This window comes from Cupressus sempervirens, chromosome 8, assembly GCF_028749045.1.
Source record: "Cupressus sempervirens isolate cs-2001-9-10 chromosome 8, ASM2874904v1, whole genome shotgun sequence".
Classification (NCBI taxonomy): Eukaryota; Viridiplantae; Streptophyta; class Pinopsida; order Cupressales; family Cupressaceae; genus Cupressus; species Cupressus sempervirens.
The window spans coordinates 804482167-804497795 of NC_143125.1; the positions used below are offsets into that span (position 1 = coordinate 804482167).

Sequence of the window (15629 nt, forward strand, 5' to 3'; positions counted from 1 at the left end):
ATTAGATAAAAATATAATAATATATTTTTATTACAATTTCTCTTCTTACTCCATTACTATGATAACTATATAAATTTAATCATGAATTCTAATTATATATTATTTGTTTATTTCTCCTCCACTTATATTTCTTACTTTTCTTTTTCACACACTTGTTTCCCATTTTATTTTACAAACAACTTCATCTAATTTCCTTGGACTTGTCTTCTCTTTATTCACTCTTCTTATCCATCATACAATGCTGATTGCTTCTTGTTGAATTCCTGGGATCACTGCAAATGTAATGACACTGCGTGTTGTCCAGCAAAAAAGGTAGTTAGAGAGTTACTGGTGCGGACACAGTTGTGTCATTTCATTGGCATTGTTTCGGACATTATAAATGTCGTGAACACTTATGTATTTTGGCATCATTATCATTGTATGAAATATCACTGTGGTGTACAGAAAGCATTTGATAATTGAATACTATTTTGCATTGAGTATATGTTTCTTTCCTGTTCACCCACGGGCTGAACATTTGGCACCATTGCTAGTTCGAATTCGGAGTAGTCTGGAAGGATGGAGATAAATGGAAATAACAGTACAAGACAACTAGAAGACGAATGACGATGACAAAATATAAATTTTTGAAGGAGAGCGAGGTAATGCAAAACTTTCACATTCTGTATTACGTAGGTCTGGAAACTTCCGTACGAAGAGAAGCCGTGGAAAACAGGGTTACAATAGACAATGTGTGGGATGCTATGCATGCAAGCCCAACCACGAGCAAATTTTTAGACTAACTTCCTTGTCTAATCGCACAAGTCTACGTGGCACAGAAGAGACGTAGGGAGGAAGTGGAACGCGAGGAACATCGTCAGGAGACCTTGAAGAAATTCTATGAGAGAGATGCACGGCATCGAAAAATTGAACCATGAGTAGTTGCACCGTGGTGTCAAGGGCACTTAGAAATCTGTAATCGTCGCATAAGTCGACACATGATGTATACAGAATAAATAAATAAGAGTTCAGTTTTGATTTTGTTTTATAATGGTACTATATGCCAAATGCCCAATCTTTTAAATAAGAATAGGAATTCGAGGAAAGAAATCGACGAATTACAAATTGTGCTTGGCGAAGCCGAACGACGGCAGAGAATAAGACAACTCATTGGGGAACAGACTGAGGGGCAGCCGGAGGAATCACATAGTGTGGTGGTCGTAGTGGGGTTCACAGGAACCAATGAAGGGTGCCTTAGTTTGCCGGAACAACGAGGACGATGCAATGAGGAGTTGCTCGAGGAATCACGTCATAGATTAGTAGTGCTTGAGGAGACAAAGGAGCAATAATTACATTCATCATGTACACCATTGCGAGAGGGAACCTGTGAAGGAGTAGGAGAGGAAGCGAGGAGAACAGAAGACACCGGGGCAAGAGGAAGTGCCGAAGCGACATTGCACGGTGGTCAGAGTAACCCACTAGGACCAACTTCAAATAGTTCAGCAACACGATCTAGTGGTAATCAACGGGCAAGAAGCACAATGTCTCAAAAGCAAAAACTCCCGAAGTTCACAGGCGACGGGAAGGAAGATCCCATGTGGCATTTTTGTACATGTGAAACGATATGGACCGCCAACTCGGTCACGGATGCAGATGAATGGTTGAACCAATTTCTCACTAGCCTACGTGGAGGCGGTGGATTGATTTTCCGACATGGACAAGGCAAAGATCTCCACATGGAATGATCTAAAGGAAGAATTCCAAGTAGAATTCCGAGTGCTTCGGAATGATAACGAGGTTGTAGCATAAACCTACAATTGTAAACAAGGGAAGGACACTGTTCGAGCCTACAATCAAAGGCTTAAAGATCTTCTTAGCCGGATGGGTATTCAACCGTGGATGAACTAAAGAAACGCTGGTTTGTGGATGGTCTCCGTGGGGCATTGAGAAGAAAAATGAAGATAGTTTTGCCCACATCATACACTGATGCATACGACCGTGCCCTAAATCTAGAAAGTGAAAGCAAAACAACAAAGAAGAAGTAAATCTTCATCCTCCTCTAAGAGCGATGAATCCTCTGATGATGGAAGCAGTATAGATAGCGAGGAGCTAGCAAGAAAGTACAAGCACTTCAAAAAGACTTAGAGCGGATGAGAATGGAATTCAAATCCATGATGGGAACCAGTGGTCGCACGGAGGAAGGAGAAATATGGTGTACAGATTGCAAAGAAAAAGGTCATTTAAAGGGAGCGTGCCCCAAAAAGGCAATGTGTAATATCTGTCAGGTCCTAGGTCATTCTACAAAGGAATGTCCGTTCAACATGAAGACTAGAAGCCAACAGATATTGTTTACACAGGAACAACCATCCACTTTTGGCACAAACAATGAGACCCAGGGCAACAATAATGCCACATCCGACGGCTACCGGAACAACCACTGAGGAGGACAGGGTGGGAATGACAATAGAAATTGAATACAATATGATTCCAAGGGAAGGCCCATAATCCAATGCTGAGCATGTAACCAGTGGGGCCACTTCACCAAAGAGTGTATGAAGAACGACACTCCACAAAAATTATTTCGATGAAGATGCTAATTGCTCAAAACAAGTAAATCTCATTAACATCAACGAAGAAAAAGTTCTGGTTGTCACCCGCAACTAGGCTAAGTAGGCCACCTATCTTGACCCTCGCATGGAGAAGCAAAGGTTGTGGGAGGCACAGGAGGACATAGAAAAAGCAATGAAGGCTACAAAGGATATGAAAGATGCTGTTCCTCGGCGATCGGAGGGAGAGAACAACTTGGTGAGTCAGATCCTACAAATGGAGGTGCCCGTCAAAGTTCAAGACCTATTACAAGCAGTACCACAACTAAGGATGGCATTACTGAATACCCACACACATGTCGGAGATGAAAGGACAACCAACCTTACTAGGAGGGTCTGTGACAGATCTCATTTTGCTGACAGTAAGCAACGACCATCATTCGGCGGTGGTCGAGATGGGAATCCTCGGAACCATTGTGACAGACACCATCATAGATGGTGGGTTTGAGATAAATGTTCTTCCTGAGGAGACGTGGAGGAAATTGGGAAAGCCTATCTTGTGGCCGTCCACATTCAACCTACTCGGCACCGACCAGCACGGTATAAAACCCTTGGGGACCTTGGTGGCTCAAGAAGTAACTATCGGGATGTAGCCATTTGTGCTGGTAATCCCCTTGAAGAAAAAGGGATATGACGCCATTCTTGGAAGAGGATAGTTGGTGGCCACGAAAGTAAATCACAACTAGAAGAAGAATATTTTGTCAGTGGAAAGTGGAGGGCAGAAGTTTGCGATTGATTTCCGAACTCAAATGGTAAGTGAAGAGATGGCATCATTGTTGGAGTCCGAGTCAGATGGAGAGCACTGGAGAGATGAAGGAAGAATGAATGCGAATGACGAAGGCATTTTAGAGTTGGAGGAGTGTTCAGAAGACGAGACCAATTCACTGAATGGACTTTTTCATTGGCAGATGGAAGATTATGAACTCTTCCATACGTACATGCTTGGAGTTAAGGAACCTGAAGATGAGGAGGTATTCCCACCACAGTTCGTGGAATACAGAGAAGGAAACGCGGAGATCAATGAGAGTCCCACCCATTGCTTTGAAGGAAAAGAAATAAGATATGAAGAGCTGTCCGTAGAGGTTACTAATCTTGGAGACGTAGGGAATCCAAGGAACATACTTGTGGGAGATGTCTGGAACTCAGTACTAAAGGCCGTGACATTCAAAATCTTTTTGGAGTACAAAAATGTATTTGCATGGACTTACAAGAATCTAAAGGGAATCTCGCTAGAGATGTGTGTCCATCGTATATAGTTGGTACCCTGGAGCCATACTTGTGCGGAAGCGTCCATACAAAATGAACAAAAACTACGCAACCTGTGTAGATGAAGAAATACAGCGAATGCTGGAATCCGACATAATATTCAAAGTTCAAACAAGTGAGTTCGTGTCACTAATTATGATATCAATGAAGAAGGACGGGATCCAAATCCGGATGTGTGTGGACTTTCGGTGCCTCAACGCAGTCACAATAAAGATTCCTTCCCAATTCCATTCACCGACACGATTCTGGAAGAAGTGGCCGTACACGAGATGTATTCCTTCATGGATGGATTCTTTGGCTATAACCAGAGCTACATTGTTGAGGAAGACAAACTGAAAACTACTTTTGTGGTGGAGGATGGAGTGTACGCGTACAACCAAATGCCTTTCGGATTGTGTAATGCACTTGCCATGTTTCAGAGGATCATCTTGCACATATTTGACAAAATGTCGATAGGAAACTTTTGCGCATTTCTGGATGATTGGTCCACATTTTCAATGGACAAGACACTTGAAGGCACTTCAGGAATGTATGGAGAGGGGTCAATGGGCAAGTCTGGCATTGAATCTAAAGAAATGTCGGTTCATGGTTCCTCAGGGAAAACTACTTGGGCACATTGTTTGCAAGACAGGATTAAAGACCGACCTTGATAAAGTAAAGGTGATAGTGGAAATGGAAGCCTCGACGGATGTATCTGGAGTCAAGTCCTTTCTCAGGCACATCGAGTACTATAGACGGTTTATAAAGAACTATGCCTAAATTGCTCTGCCCCTAGACAAGTTGACACAAAAGGAGAACCATACATCTGGACTTCCAAATAGGAGACCCCCTTCACAAAACTGAAGAATAGATTGTTGGGAGCGCCCATATTGGCGTATCCAAATTGGGACAGGGAGTTCCACATCCATGTGGACGCATCAAGCTTCGCCATAGGTGCAACGGTGGCACAGACTGGTGGTCATGGTCTAGATCACCCAGTGTATTTCTCAAGTCGGCTACTATCAAAAGCTGAGAGGAATTATAGCACAACTGAAAGGGAGGCTCTTGGGATGGTGTACTCGGTACAAAAGTTCAAACATTATCTATTGTCTACCTGATTTACCTTTTACGTGGATCACCAAGTGTTGATGTACCTGGTGAACAAACCAATCATCCAAGGCAGAATTAGTAGATGGTTGTTGCTACTATAGGAATTCACATTCACCATCACTGTGCGACCTGGGAAGAGTCATGTCATTGCGGACTAGCTCTCCCAAGTCAAGTTTGGGGAGCCATCAGAAGGGGTCGATGATGATTTTTTGGATGCGCACTTATTCAGAATCGTCATTCTTTCGGAATGGTACAAGTCTATAGGGGAGTATCTATCAACGTCTCAATTTTTGAGAGAGATGCCGCTAGGCAAACAATGGAAGCTAGTTTTAAGAAGCCAGACTTTTCAACTAATAAATGGTCTTCTCTATAAGATGGGCCCTGATCAAGTACTATGGCGATGTGTAATGGAGGAAGAAGTGCAAAGTGTTCTAAGGGAAGCGCATGAAGGTTCGGCAGGTGGCCATATGGGACTTGACACAACAGTACGGAAGGTTCTGCTTGCTGGGTTATGGTGGCCCACACTTTACAATGATGTAAGGGAATGGGTGTTGAGCTGTGATACATGCCAGAGAGCCGACAAAACACTCGAGGGACTTCATGCCATTAAACCCATCCCACGCCCAGGAGTTGTTTGAACGTTGGGGACTAGACTTCTTCGGTCCACTGAAGGCGAGTAAGGCCCGACACTATCGATACATAGTGGTAGCCATGGAGTATTTAACAAAGTGGGTAGAGGCACGAGCATTACTGGATAATTCTGCAATCAGTACGGCTAAGTTCTATGAACAATCATCACACAATATGGCATACCTATTCAGTTGACTAGTGATAGAGGGGGTCACTTTGTCAACCACGTGATCAGATTATTGACAACGAAATTTAAGATTTTTCATTCGTTGTCAAGTCCCTACTACCCACGAGCCAATGGCCAGGCGGAGGCCACAAATAAAATTCTGGTGGCTATCATATACAAATCATGCGGCTTCGAACAAGTAGTCTGGGAGGAAAAGTTGCCTTTGGCGCTATGAGCCTACCGTACCACATTCAAAGTCATAACGGGACAAACACCGTTCCAGTTGATGTTTGGCCAAGAAGTTGTGGTACCAGCCAAATTCATGGTCCCAAGTCTGCAAATTGCAATTGACAATAGACTTGGAGATATGGAGAGTTTAAGTGAATGCCTATATCAATTGAACAAACTAGATGAATGCAGATTAATAGGGCAATGGGTGACAGAGGTGGCACAAGCTTTTGAAATGCGTGGCACGACAAACATTTGAAAAGGACGAGGTTACAGCTAGGCCAACTCGTGCTTTGGTACAAAGGCCACAACAAGATAAAACCAGGGAAATTCAAGGTTAAATGGCTTGGACCGTATAAAGTGAGAGAAGTCGGCAACAATGGATCCATAAAACTATAGACTCTCGATGTGCGAGAAAACCTTGATGCCATCAACCGGTCCAAGCTTAAAATTTAACATGAATGAAAACAAGGTGAAATGGGCAGTTCTAGACAGGAAGAAGAATTAAAAAAAATATTTTAAAAAAATTTAAAATTAAAATTAAAAAAAAAATCCTGCGGACATGTGTACGTGTCCTGGGGACATTTGGTCGTGGACAGCGTGCGCTCCGCGGACATGTGGTCGTGGACACAAGGTGTCCTACAGGTGCATTTTTCCGCAGGGATATGCAAATATAAGAGATGGTAGTATAAGTCAAATATAAGTTGCGACAGTTATAAATTTCTGTTGCAGAGAGTTTTTTCTTTGCCAAGGTTAATCAACAAGAAGTAAAGCCGAGGGAGGAACAAAGAAGTTTATGCTAAGGATAGAGAAAGGTGATCCGTGGAAGTAATATTGGTGTCAAGATAGAGGAAGAGCAATCTCAGGAAGCCATAAGAAGAGTATTCATTGAAGGAGAAAAGGAAGAAGCTACGTTTCTAGGGAATGGAACCATATTTCAAACATAACGTTCGTGGGAAGAAAAGAATATGCGCAGGGAAGTAGAGGACAACAAAGACATTCAATCTGGGAACCATTGCCGCCGAAGAAGCACTGCCGTGGAAGACAAAAAGAGAGAGAAACCCTAATCGTTTCTTTTGGTTACATTAAAAGACAAAACAAGAGACCGTTATTATAGAGTCTGCTGGGAAAAGATAGTAGTGGAAAAATAAGTTGAAGGCAAATATGGAAAAGAATGCGAGTGTTGGCTTTCGGAGTCCGAGTTATAGGGCTGACAACATCCAGCAGTAAGAAGCAAAAAGTGAAGGCTGACCTATCACACCTTATAGTTCAATTTGAAGGGTTGAATCGTAGTGAGTGCCGAAAATGGTCGCAAGAGATTGTAGATATAGAGTTAATCAAACAAATTCTGATATGACCACAAGTACATTGGGTCGTACAACTTTTGGTATTTTCCATTCGGCTGTTTGAATTGATTTTAAGAACTATGATAGAAACGTACAACAAGAATAGTAGAACAAGTACATTTGTTTACAAGAAGCATCGCATGACAGTCTCTTTCAAACCGCGAGATTTTAGTAGGGTTTTTCGCATTCTTAGCCAAAGGGGTCGTAAAGTGGAGGCGAAGAATCACAAGTTGTTACAAGAACGTAAGGAGTATTGGGTGAAATTGGTGGGCTGCGATCTCACACCAAAGGAAATGGAGTTTGTGGTGAAGGGTGCCAAGAGTCGAGAACTATGGAGAGATTTCATTCGAGAAGGCCATTGGAGATGTATTATGGATGTAATTAAAAGCAGGTTGACGGGGGCAAGTAGGACCTCAGATATAGCCTTGCCGCAGATTACATTCATGAACGACATCATGAATGGTACCGTATATGATTGGGCCACAATCCTCCCCGATAGGATGGAGGAGTTTATGACATTATAGCATCAGACATTTTTCATGCCACATCATGCCATCGGCTTGTTTCTGAAAGCAACTCTTGATCAAGTTCCAGTCGACGACTTTGAAGTTCCACCGAGGGGGAAGTTGGCACCAGGAGAGCCCCTAGTATTCCACTAGAGACATTTGGACACGGGTGGAACTGCGGCCGGTTAGAAGGAAGTATTACAGGGATTGGAGGCATACAGGAACACAGACAGTAGAAGGGAGGAAACCACAAAGTAGTGGGGTTGATTTTGAGGAGAGTACTTCGGTAGAAGTTGGCAGCGACGTGGCTATTGGCAGATCTACATTTTTCACCCCTCCCTAGTTGCCAACTTCGGCACACTTGACAGCCACTACCTCACTGATTCCTCCATTTGGCTAGAGACATGCGCCAGTCATGATGAGTCCATTGATGGCCACGAGAGATGTTATGACTCCACCGACAACCACAAATGTTATAACTCCAAAGACGACCACAACAGATGTGATGACTCCACAAAGTATTTCACCAGATTCAGTTGCACCAGCAGTGCCAGCAACAGAGATAGTAGAGATGCCAGCACCAGAGCCCGAACCTTAGGTTCGATTAGATGTGATTGGCTTTGATGCTGTGGTCACCATATCTTCCTCTTTGTTGGCCGAGGCCTAGCTAGCCCAGTCAACATAGCCAATTGAGAGCATTGAGCCGACACAGGTTGCACAGCCCGAGAAGATTGAGGTGATGGACAAAGCTAGTGCATTCCTACGACAGCAATTTTGACTCATTCTTGTAGAGGTCGGTCCCTCCATTCAGTCCTCGAGGCATGGAGAGGTATTACCAGGAGTAGCTGCCATATTGGAGCCACAGGAGGTGGGAGTCCCATAGTCCGAGGATGCGCCTGGAGAGGAGGTGGTGGCACTAGATGTGGACGTGGCTACTGCAGGAGAGGCAGAGATGGATATCGATGATGTGGGAAAAGAGGATTATGGGTCGGATGAGGATAGATGCAAGACATACATCAAAGCTATGCAGGTTGTGATGGAGAAGGGACGTGTCTTTGCATATCAGGCTTTGACTCGTAGGAAGGAGCTACACTTGATCCGAGCTTACATTTGGGGAGTCTATCCTGAGCGTTTTCACTACTACTTTGAGGCTAGGGGATGACCAATAGTGGAAACATCGAAGATGTTGGCTGATTGAGCTACAGAGCCAGAGTTGGGACCGTGCAACACTCCTATGGAGAAGCTGGCACATGAAATAGTGGGAGTATATAAAGGTGTCTACTATGCTGATAGACGTGCGGAGGCGGATAGGGCATTAGAGAGGATTGCAGCTGAGAGGTTTGTGACAGTTGAGAGAGAAACTAGAGAGAAGTTAGTTGTTGAATTGGTTAGCCAGCAAACAGCATGGGCAGCCGAACGCGCAATGCTCCTGCGAGATAAGGAGAATGTTGAACAAAGATTACAGGCAGCTGAACAAGAATTGTAGACAGCTAAGGCCTAGGCCATGGACGCAACACTTCTTCTGAAGGAGGCAATAGAGGTTAACACACGGGCGTAGAAGGATTTATGCATCCACACGGATCAAGGTTATGAGTTGCACCGACAACAAAGCACTCCAGGGATGCAACCTCCTCCCTAGTCTATATTGTTTTATGTTTGAATGTTTTTTGTCTCCTAATTTTGTCAGTTTTTTGAGTCACCAGGAGACGACTTTTCTTTTTTTGGGGGGATGATGTTGTCCGGTAAAAAGAGTAGTTGGACGATTACTGGTGCGGACACGACTATGTCATTTCATTGGTACAGTTTTAGACATTATAAATGTCGTGAACACTTATGTATTTTGGCATCATTATCATTGTATGAAATATCATTGATGTGTATGGAAAGCATTTGATAATGAATAGTATTTTGCATTGATTATATGTTTCTTTCCTAATCACCTACGGGCTGAACATTGCCATTTTTGTAGCATGTGTTTTTCAAATGCAGATCCAAGGTATATAAATAGGAGTAGAAGAGACATGTCTCATGAAGAGACTTGTCTCTACATTAATTAATATTGGTTATTGCTAAGATAGATGTTGTTAGACATTTAACAAACATACATACATACATACATACATACATACATATATATATTAATCAAATGCAATAATGATTAAACAATAACCATAGGGGATCGAGACTAGATCAAATCAATTTGGCTGAAGCTGCAACATCAACACTCCCTTTTAGCTAGCAAGGATAAACACATGACCATATATCACCTCAATGTAATGCAAGAATATATTTGATTAGAAGATATTCAACATTTTGATATCATTGGCCTCTAAAACATCAATTTTCACAACATATCTAAAAAAATGTTCATAAGGTATGTGCACACACATTCTCATAATGCTTACCATATGAACAGCCATGGTCTGTTTAAGAAACTTAATCCACCATGCAAGTAATCTTCTATTGTGATCTATCTAGACATCATAAGATGCCCACACAATAAAAGGCCATGGTCTATTTAAGGAACTTAATCCACCATGCAAGATATCATCTATCATAATTTGTTTAGACATCAAAAAATGTCAATCATAATAAATGGCCATGGTTTGTTTAAGGAAATTAATCCACCATGCAATTTATCATCTATTGTGATATGATTCAGACATCATAAATGTGTCATATCCCAAATAGATGGCCATGGTCTATTTCAGGAACTTAATCCACCATGCAAGTTTACAATCTATTATGATCTATTTTAGACATCATAAAAATGTCGATCACAATTGAAAGTTAAGTTATTGAGAGATCGCCACCTTTCAATAACCTCTACAGATACAAGTGATAATCATTTGGAAGTCGTCACTTCCTCGTGATGTACACAGGGGGTAGGCCCATTAAATCATACAATCATACATATGACATCAAAAGTTTACATGAAGTCAAAAATCCCTCTGATTCATCAATCTTATTAGCTCCTTTACCTTTAGAAGGGTCAAAGTCCCCCTGAATTTGATATTAATCTTCATTTTTTGCAAGAACATACCTGGAGGAAAAAATCAAGGCAAATAACTCATTGTATTTATAAGTAATGTCTCCACTTTAACAGTCGACCAAGTGTGTGTGCGGTAGCTTAGCTCTACATGGTCCTGAGGGCTAACAAAGGGTTTAAAGGGATCTTAGAGTGTTTTGGCCTAGTCACCTTCAATTTGGGCCAAAATGGAGTTGATTTACTTAGTCTTAGACATACTATTTTTAGTACGTCAGCAAGACACTAGGGAGGCTAGTTTTGGTGATTGAATTTGATACTACTCGGTGAGAGATTTCCAATGAGTTATCACTCGTGCTATTTGGAGTCCGATAGCTAATATACTTTTATGCTTGAAGTATTATTAAAGTAACATTTAATTTAGTTGTAAAATATTAAAGTGTTACTTTAATATTAAATTTTATGGCAATGTGTGCAAATAAAAAAGGGGCGCCTAAGGGAGACATAAGTGATTATTTTAATATGTTTTATATTGCACATCTTTTATCCCACATTGTTTACCATATAGGGTAAGAACTTAACACATGTAATATAACACGATTCAACGCAGAATAGATACTTTATTCATATATGCACTCAATGATTACAATCCGGATATAATGACTACAAAGATCACAATGATGATTCCAAAGTCCATCTCGGACGTGTACATATACCTTTCCGAAGGGGTGCCTCAAGTGTCATGCGCCCTTTCCGATACTACTCTACCCGTTGGCTCCACTATACATTTTACTGACAATATCATTCCCCCCAAAAGAAAAGTCGTCTCTGGACATCAATTAACAAAACGGAATACATTAACTGACTAACTACAACAAGATAGATCTGTTTCTATCACACCGCTTTCACATTTGTCCCATGCCTGCATCAAACTGGTTTCCAAACCACGTCGCATCTGTAGCCTCTACTAACACAATACTGTCTCCTTAATCAAACTGACCTTGATAGCCACCCGTGCTGCTCTCTCTGCTTCCAACTCTTGGGTACACTGAGCCAAGTGTCGCGGTACTGCCTTCAATTGGATGATCAGCTTCTCCCGAGCTCTCTATGCATCCACCAAGATAGCCTTACGTCCACACCTACTCCAAGAGCCTCAAAGCATATCACCCCTCTCGAAAGGCTTGCTCTAGTGCTCTCTCTACCTCTGGTACACAGACACTATGCCTGCAGTAGCTCCAGGTCTCATCAACTGGTCACACTTCCCACGACTGATAACTGCACTGATTGGGGGTCTAGGGGGCAATGCCCTCAGCGTGGTCAAGGGAGTGCCCCTGTGGGGACAGGCGCGCTCCTTGTCGCGATATAGGGTCGAGGGGCAGCGCTCCCACCGCCAAGACCAAATTAGCACTCTGAAACTCATAGAAAATTGCATGGAACACACTATTTTTGTGATTTTCTGCTGATCCCACACTCTTTTTGGCAACCGCTAATGTTTTACTCCCTGCTTATGTCTTTCCCTTCCCTCGGGCATTGTCCCTTATTGATTCTGAACATTTTTCATTTGTCATCGTCTTCTTTTTTTTTAACTCTGTAAATCCAACCCTTGGCGACCAATGCAACTTTCACCGAGACTTAAGGGTATTCCAAATCTGCCTAGATTTCTTTTGACAGAGATGCAAAATTTCTCCAGAACTCCTCTCCTGTACCGTACGGTTTGCTTCTCCCCTTAGATTGTACGCTTCATCTATTCTGGAGGGTACTGACTTCACAGTACAGATGCTTTATTGTACGGATGCCGCTAACTCCATACGTCGTACGACCTCTTCTATGTCTGCTGGTGCCGGATATGTTTTGTCCTCGACAAGCCATATGGACTTTGCGAAAAACATTGCAAAAACGTACGAAACCAGGAGGGAATTTGCTCATGTAAGTTGAATCGACTCTTGGAGAAAGAATAAAAGGGAGTGTTAGTGGCTTCATTCGGCAAGTGGAATATGAGAAGAAAACTGTTGTGTGAGTTGCAGATCCGTTCTTGGCATTATAGGACGTCTATCCTCTCTTGTGACATTCTAGATGTCATTCCCTTGGGGTTTGGCCTTTGGAATTCATTGCTATCAGCTTCATTAACAGACAGATTGGGTGCATTTTTAGCTATAGGCGGATTGGGTATTTGCTCATATCATTCACGCTTCTTGTTCGATGCTTATGACATTGTGAAGGGATGATTTTATGAGGGTCTTGGACTGATTGAAGACAGATTTTACTGTAGTAGCACTGTAGCATGACACTATTAATATTACTGTAGCAGCAAGATGGGAAGTCATCATTGGAAAATTATGTTATAATGCTGTAGTAATTAGTGAGTTGAAAAGTCTACTATGTATTTGATTTTATTAGTTGAAAATTAATATTATCTCAGCAATAGTTAATCTTCAGTTTGCATATTACTATAAATTCCTTCTTGTTCATGTTATGTGGTTTCAAATCTATGCAAAGAAATAAAAACAAACAAACATTTTATTTCCGAAGCCATAAAAGGGTTTAAACATGTAATGAAGAAATTAAGGGTTGGATGCAAATTGTTTGACTAAATTCCTATCAGCAATCGGTTTAATTTTTGGGTAATTCTAAGGTGTCCATTACAGTGGTATCAAAGCTTTAAGTCTTGCCATCCTGTGGAAGCCTTACAGGGAATTTGGAACAGCCGGATAAAGGGAAAAGTGTTTGACGAAATGTCAAAACACTAAAGTCAGAAATAAAACAAGTTTAGAATGTATGTTCGAGCATGCAACAGAGACCATTAACTTCCGCCATACCAGAGCAAGACAACAAAGATTCAAACTCACAGAGCAAACATTCTAGTTCATCCGTGCAAATAGACATAGAATCCAGTCATATAGACACAAAGGAGATAATCTCTGAATAAGACAGTAGTATGGGTGATCGAGATGACATGAATACAGGACTAGGCGGAGGCAGGAATGCCGGTCCAGATCGAGAGGAGGTAATATTCAGATGGTTATTGGGTACAATAGAGGAGGGACAACGTATGCAACTGGAGTAGAATAGGCGAATGGATATGATGTTGCAGCTTATGGTTAGACAAATGGTCGTTAATATTAATCCAGGTGATACAAACAATGAAAGTGGGGGCAATGATGATGATGGAGGTCGAGGCAACAATAATGGTCCTGAGAATAACATTAATGGTAATAATAACAAACATGGCAACAATGGGAATGAGGCTAATAACTTTAGACATGTACGCCCAGCTCAGACAGCGAGCTTGAGACCTCTTCTACCCACCTTCCCACCCAGAGATTTGATTCAACCAGTAAACGAACTGTAGATTATTGAGTTACAGGGTCAATTCAGGAGGGACTAGGAGGCTAGTGGATCAGAGTTTCAGGTGGATATTTCCCTCAGAGATTTTATGAACTAGAGGATGAGACACATGCTTAGAGCAGGAGGGAGAAATCAAAACTTTGAGTTGAGAAAGAAAGTTGGCAAACTTTCTTTACCTTATTATGATGCCCCAAGGAAGATGACTGCATGAGCTTGGGTGCAGAAGGTAGATACATACTTCCAACTGGACCTGATGCTTGAGGAGGAGGCTATCAAGTATGCGATTCATTTGGATGGCCCTAGCGCATGAGTGGTGGCACCATGGCATGATAACCGTGGTTCATAATCAGATCACATCTTACGAGGAGTTCATTGAGAGACTCAGAGAGATTTGATACCAAAGATCTTGAGTTATAGTTTAAAGAGTTGGCACAACTCAAGCAGTGGGGATCAATTGAGACATACATCAATGAATTTCAGAGGTTAGCTATGTTGTTTATAGATATTTTAGAGAGGATATTAGTAGTGCTATTTATGGATGGACTCTCAGATCCCTTGAGGGGTTGGGTCAAGGGGCATGACCCGGCTACATTACAAGAGGCCACTAAGAAGGCTCGTGACTTAGCACTCTTTTAAGAGCAGATTTCAACCTAGGGATTCACATACGAAGAAGGATAAGGACAAAAAACCTTTCTACCAGGATGCACAACCAAAAGGGGATAATAGGAAGTTGAATAATGACACCTCGAATGAATTGAGGAGGAGGAAGTTGTGTTTTCATTGTAGAGAACCTTGGGACTTATCTCATAAGTGCCCTCTCAAGGCTAAGGCTAAGTATTTTTCAGCAGAGGAGTCACAGTTAGAGGGGGAGGATCAGCACTCTAATTCGGATGAGAGTAGCACTCCAGAGGAGAGCATCATTCCAAAGGATGATAGGTCATTGGCACAATTGACAGGGGCTCAAAAGGCAATCACATTTAGGGTCAAGGGTACTATCCAGGGGCAAAAAGTGATCTCTCTCATTGACACCGGGCCTACAGATAACTTCATCGATGCACGGTTAGTAGCCATGAGAGGTTTATAGATTGAGGAGCATGCTAGGTTTAGAGTTATGGTAGCTAATGGTGACAAATTATTATGCACTTGGAAGATATCTAATCTTCACATCAGGTTTGGAGATGGCTATGAGTTGGAGGATGAGTTCTATGTAGTAGACCTGGGAAACTATGATGTCATCCTCGACATGACATGGATGGCCTTGCTAGTTGAGTTCACACTCAACCTAGCAAAACTAGAGATGAGATTCCAGCATGAGGGAAGAACTGTTGTACTCAGAGGACTTTCGGATGGGAGTTGTAGAGTAGTCTCCCTAAGGAGAATGCAGAGACTTTTTTGGCATAATGACATAGAGTGGGCAGCAAAGTGTTTCATTATGCCAGCCCCATAGGAGCCTTAGGTAAAGAGTCATCCACCAGATATCCA

At 42.1% G+C, this 15629-nt stretch overlaps 1 protein-coding gene across 1 annotated transcript in view; it reads left to right on the plus strand.

Annotated features, from left to right (window-relative positions):
- The window catches only part of EPC1 (Nucleotide-diphospho-sugar transferases superfamily protein), a 64346-nt gene that overhangs the window by 34071 nt on the left and 14646 nt on the right, over window positions 1–15629 (plus strand). The gene's annotated exons all lie outside the window — the stretch shown is intronic.